Source organism: Ranitomeya imitator, chromosome 4 (assembly GCF_032444005.1).
Source record: "Ranitomeya imitator isolate aRanImi1 chromosome 4, aRanImi1.pri, whole genome shotgun sequence".
NCBI classification, from domain to species: domain Eukaryota; kingdom Metazoa; phylum Chordata; class Amphibia; order Anura; family Dendrobatidae; genus Ranitomeya; species Ranitomeya imitator.
The window spans coordinates 578,602,762-578,608,761 of record NC_091285.1 but is presented as its reverse complement, the minus strand read 5'-3'; the positions used below and the strand labels follow the sequence as shown (position 1 = coordinate 578,608,761).

Here is a 6,000-nt window from a genome sequence, read left to right as displayed (position 1 = left end):
TGGTTAAACTGACACAGGACAAGCTCTGGGAAGTGGGAGCTCTGCTGACCGCAACCCCTAATCCTATCACACAACTAGAAATAGCCGTGGAGCGTACCTAACTCGGCCTAGACGCCTCTTCACAGCCTAAGAGCTAACTAGCCCTAGAAACAGAAAATAAAGCCTACCTTGCCTCAGAGAAATTCCCCAAAGGAAAAGGCAGCCCCCCACATATATTGACTGTGAGTTAAGATGAAAGTCACAAACACAGAAATGAAACAGGTTTCAGCAAAGGGAGGCCAGACTTACTAAACAAACTGAGGATAGGAAAGGTATCTTTGCGATCAGCACAAAAAACTACAAAAGACCATGCAGAGTGTGCAAAAAGACCTCCGCACCGACTCACGGTGCGGAGGTGCCACTCTGCATCCCAGAGCTTCCAGCTAGCGAGACAAAATCATGATAGCAAGCTGGACAAGGAAACAATGAACAAATAATTAACTAGCAGGGACTTAGCTTCTGCTGGAGTAGACAGGTCACCAGAAAGATCCAAGAGCGAACTGAACCAGTACAAGAACATTGACAGCTGGCAAGGAGTAACGATCTGAGTGGAGTTAAATAGAGCAGCCAGCCAAAGAATAAACTACGTCACCTGTGGAAGGAACCTCAGAAGCAGCAGCTCCACTCACAGCCACCAGAGGGAGTCCATGGACAGAACTCGCCGAAGTACCATTCATGACCACAGAAGGGAGTTCGATAACAGAATTCACAACAGTACCCCCCCCTTGAGGAGGGGTCACCGAACCCTCACGAGAGCCCCCAGGCCGATCAGGATGAGCCAAATGAAAGGCACGAACTAGATCAGCAGCATGAACATCAGAGGCAAAAACCCAGGAATTATCTTCCTGATCATAACCCTTCCATTTGACCAGGTACTGGAGTTTCCGTCTCGAAATACGAGAATCCAAAATCTTCTCCACCACATACTCCAACTCCCCCTCGACCAACACCGGGGCAGGAGGATCAACCGAGGGAACCATAGGCGCCACGTATCTCCGCAATAACGACCTATGGAACACATTATGGATGGCAAAAGAAGCTGGAAGGGCCAAACGAAATGACACAGGATTGAGAACTTCAGAAATCTTATACGGACCAATGAAACGAGGCTTAAGCTTAGGAGAGGAAACCTTCATAGGAACATAACGAGACGACAACCAAACCAAATCCCCAACACGAAGTCGGGGACCAACACAGCGCCGGCGGTTAGCGAAACGTTGAGCCTTCTCCTGGGACAATGTCAAATTGTCCACCACATGAGTCCAAATCTGCTGCAACCTGTCCACCACAGTATCCACACCAGGACAGTCCGAAGGCTCAACCTGCCCTGAAGAGAAACGAGGATGGAAACCAGAATTACAGAAAAAAGGCGAAACCAAAGTAGCCGAGCTGGCCCGATTATTAAGGGCGAACTCAGCCAAAGGCAAGAAGGACACCCAATCATCCTGATCAGCAGAAACAAAGCATCTCAGATATGTTTCCAAAGTCTGATTAATTCGTTCGGTTTGGCCATTTGTCTGAGGATGGAAAGCCGAAGAAAATGACAAATCAATGCCATCTTAGCACAAAAGGACCGCCAAAACCTCGAAACAAACTGAGAACCTCTGTCCAAGACGATGTTCTCCGGAATGCCATGCAAACGAACCACATGCTGGAAAAACAATGGCACCAAATCAGAGGAGGAAGGCAATTTAGACAAGGGTACCAAATGGACCATCTTAGAGAAGCGATCACAAACCACCCAAATGACCGACATCCTTTGAGAGACAGGGAGATCTGAAATAAAATCCATGGAAATATGCGTCCAGGGCCTCTTCGGGACCGGCAAGGGCAAAAGCAACCCACTGGCATGAGAACAGCAGGGCTTAGCCCGAGCACAAGTCCCCCAGGACTGCACAAAAGAACGCACATCCCGTGACAAAGAAGGCCACCAAAAGGATCTAGCCACCAAATCTCTGGTACCAAAGATTCCAGGATGACCAGCCAACACCGAACAATGAACCTCAGAGATAACTCTACTCGTCCATTTATCAGGGACAAACAGTTTCTCCGCTGGACAACGGTCAGGTCTATCAGCCTGAAACTTCTGCAGCACCCGCCGCAAATCAGGGGAGATGGCAGACAAAATTACCCCCTCTTTGAGAATACCTGCCGGCTCAGGAACACCTGGAGAGTCAGGCACAAAACTCCTCGACAGGGCATCAGCCTTCACATTCTTAGAGCCCGGAAGGTACGAAACCACAAAATCAAAACGGGAGAAAAATAGCGATCATCGAGCCTGTCTAGGATTCAACCGTTTGGCAGACTCGAGATAAGTCAAATTCTTGTGATCCGTCAAGACCACCACGCGATGCTTGGCTCCTTCAAGCCAATGTCGCCACTCCTCGAATGCCCACTTCATGGCCAACAACTCTCGATTGCCAACATCATAATTGCGCTCAGCAGACGAGAATTTTCTAGAAAAGAAGGCACACGGTTTCATCACCGAGCCATCAGAACTTCTTTGGGACAAAACCGCCCCTGCTCCAATCTCAGAAGCATCAACCTCGACCTGAAACGGGAGCGAAACATCTGGCTGGCACAACACAGGGGCAGAAGAAAAACGACGCTTCAACTCCTGAAAAGCCTCTACAGCCGCAGAGGACCAATTGACCACATCAGCACCTTTCTTGGTCAAATCAGTCAACGGTTTAGCAACACTAGAAAAATTAGCGATGAAGCGACGGTAAAAATGAGCAAAGCCCAGGAACTTCTGCAGGCTCTTCACAGATGTCGGCTGAGTCCAATCATAAATGGCCTGAACTTTAACAGGGTCCATCTCGATAGTAGAAGGGGAAAAAATGAAACCCAAAAATGAAACCTTCTGAACTCCAAAGAGACATTTTGACCCCTTCACAAACAAGGAATTCGCACGAAGGACCTGGAACACCATTCTGACCTGCTTCACATGAGACTCCCAATCATCCGAAAAGACCAAAATATCATCCAAATATACAATCATGAATCTATCCAGGTACTCTCGGAAGATGTCATGCATAAAGGACTGAAACACAGATGGAGCATTAGAAAGCCCGAATGGCATAACCAGGTACTCAAAATGGCCCTCGGGCGTATTAAATGCTGTTTTCCATTCATCGCCCTGTTTAATTCGCACAAGATTATACGCCCCTCGAAGATCTATCTTGGTGAACCAACTAGCCCCCTTAATCCGAGCAAACAAATCAGACAGCAGCGGCAAAGGGTACTGAAATTTGACTGTGATCTTATTAAGAAGGCGGTAATCAATACAAGGTCTCAAAGAACCATCCTTCTTGGCTACAAAAAAATCCCCTGCTCCCAACGGTGATGACGACGGGCGAATATGACCTTTCTCCAAGGATTCCTTTATATAACTCTGCATAGCGGCGTGCTCTGGCACAGATAAATTAAACAGTCGGCCCTTAGGAAACTTACTACCAGGAATCAAATTAATAGCACAATCACAATCCCTATGAGGAGGTAGGGCACTGGATTTGGGCTTATCAAATACATCCCGGTAGTATGACAAAAACTCAGGGACTTCAGAAAGAGTGGAAGGCGAAATTGACAGCAATGGAACATCACCATGTACCCCCTGACAACCGCAGCCGGACACAGACATAGATTTCCAATCCAATACTGGATTATGGGCCTGTAGCCATGGCAACCCCAAAACGACCACATCATGCAGATTATGCAACACCAAAAAGCGAATATCCTCCTGATGTGCAGGAGCCATGCACATGGTCAATTGAGTCCAGTACTGAGGCTTATTCTTGGCCAAAGGCGTAGCATCAGTTCCTCTCAATGGAATAGGATACTGCAAGGGCTCCAAGAAAAAACCACAGCGCCTGGCAAACTCCAAGTACATCAAATTCAGGGCAGCGCCTGAATCCACAAATGCCATAACAGAATAGGACGACAAAGAGCAAATCAGAGTAACGGACAAAAGAAATTTTGACTGTACCGTACCAATGGTGGCAGACCTAGCGAACCGCTTAGTGCGCTTAGGACAATCGGAGATCGCATGAGTGGAATCACCACAGTAAAAACACAGTCCATTCCGACGTCTGTGTTCTTACCGTTCAGCTCTGGTCAAAGTCCTATCACATTGCATAGGCTCAGGCCTATGCTCAGAGAATACCGCCAAATGGTGCACAGCTTTGCGCTCACGCAAGCGCCGATCGATCTGAATGGCCAAGGACATAGACTCATTCAGACCAGCAGGCGTGGGAAATCCCACCATGACATCCTTAAGGGCTTCAGAAAGACCCATTCTGAAAATTGCCGCCAGGGCACACTCATTCCACTGAGTAAGCACAGACCACTTTCTAAACTTCTGACAATACACCTCCACTTCATCCTGACCCTGACACAAAGCCAGCAAGATTTTCTCTGCCTGATCCACTGAATTAGGTTCATCATAAAGCAATCCAAGCGCCAGAAAAAACGCATCTACATCACGCAATGCAGGATCTCCTGGCGCAAGGGAAAATGCCCAGTCTTGAGGGTCACCACGCAACAAAGAAATAATGATTTTTACTTGTTGAACGGGGTCACCAGAGGAGCGGGGTTTCAAAGCAAGAAACAGTTTACAATTATTTTTGAAATTCAGGAACTTAGATCTATTCCCAGAAAATAAATCAGGAATAGGAATTCTAGGCTCTAACATAGGATTCTGAACCACAAAATCTTGAATGTTTTGTACCCTTGCAGTGAGATGATCCACACAAGAGGACAGACCTTGAATGTCCATATCTACACCTGTGTCCTGAACCACCCAGAGGTTAAGGGGAAGAGAAAGACAAAACACACTGCAGAGAAAAAAAAACGGTCTCAGAACTTCTCTTATCCCTCTATTAAGATGCATTAATACTTTGGGCCAGCTGTACTGTTATGGACCTGGTGGTTAGGAGCACCCGGAACGACCTGATGGTTAAACTGACACAGGACAAGCTCTGGGAAGTGGGAGCTCTGCTGACCGCAACCCCTAATCCTATCACACAACTAGAAATAGCCGTGGAGCGTACCTAACTCGGCCTAGACACCTCTTCACAGCCTAAGAGCTAACTAGCCCTAGAAACAGAAAATAAAGCCTACCTTGCCTCAGAGAAATTCCCCAAAGGAAAAGGCAGCCCCCCACATATATTGACTGTGAGTTAAGATGAAAGTCACAAACACAGAAATGAAACAGGTTTCAGCAAAGGGAGGCCAGACTTACTAAACAGACTGAGGATAGGAAAGGTATCTTTGTGATCAGCACAAAAAACTACAAAAGACCACGCAGAGTGTGCAAAAAGACCTCCGCACCGACTCACGGTGTGGAGGTGCCACTCTGCATCCCAGAGCTTCCAGCTAGCGAGACAAAATCATGATAGCAAGCTGGACAAGGAAACAATGAACAAATAATTAACTAGCAGGGACTTAGCTTCTGCTGGAGTAGACAGGTCACCAGAAAGATCCAAGAGCGAACTGAACCAGTACAAGAACATTGACAGCTGGCAAGGAGTAACGATCTGAGTGGAGTTAAATAGAGCAGCCAGCCAAAGAATAAACTACGTCACCTGTGGAAGGAACCTCAGAAGCAGCAGCTCCACTCACAGCCACCAGAGGGAGTCCATGGACAGAACTCGCCGAAGTACCATTCATGACCACAGGAGGGAGTTCGATAACAGAATTCACAACACATAATGATACCGCTCATTAAAAGTAATGAATATGCGCTCCACGCCTATGGGAGTGGAGACGCGTGCATATTCATTACTTTAAAGGGAACCTGTCACCCCGTTTTTTGAGATTGAGCTATAAATACTGTTAAATAGGGCCTGCGCTGTGTGTTCCTATAGTGTATGTAGTGTACCCCGATTCCCCATGTATGCTGAGAAATAACTTACCAAAGTCGCCGTTTTCGCCTGTCAATCAGGCTGGTCAGGTCGGGAGGGC

General features: G+C 47.2%; 1 protein-coding gene across 4 annotated transcripts in view; it reads right to left on the bottom strand.

Annotated features, from left to right (window-relative positions):
- Positions 1-6,000, bottom strand: part of ZWILCH (zwilch kinetochore protein) — a 106,336-nt gene that overhangs the window by 74,217 nt on the left and 26,119 nt on the right. The window lies entirely within an intron of this gene.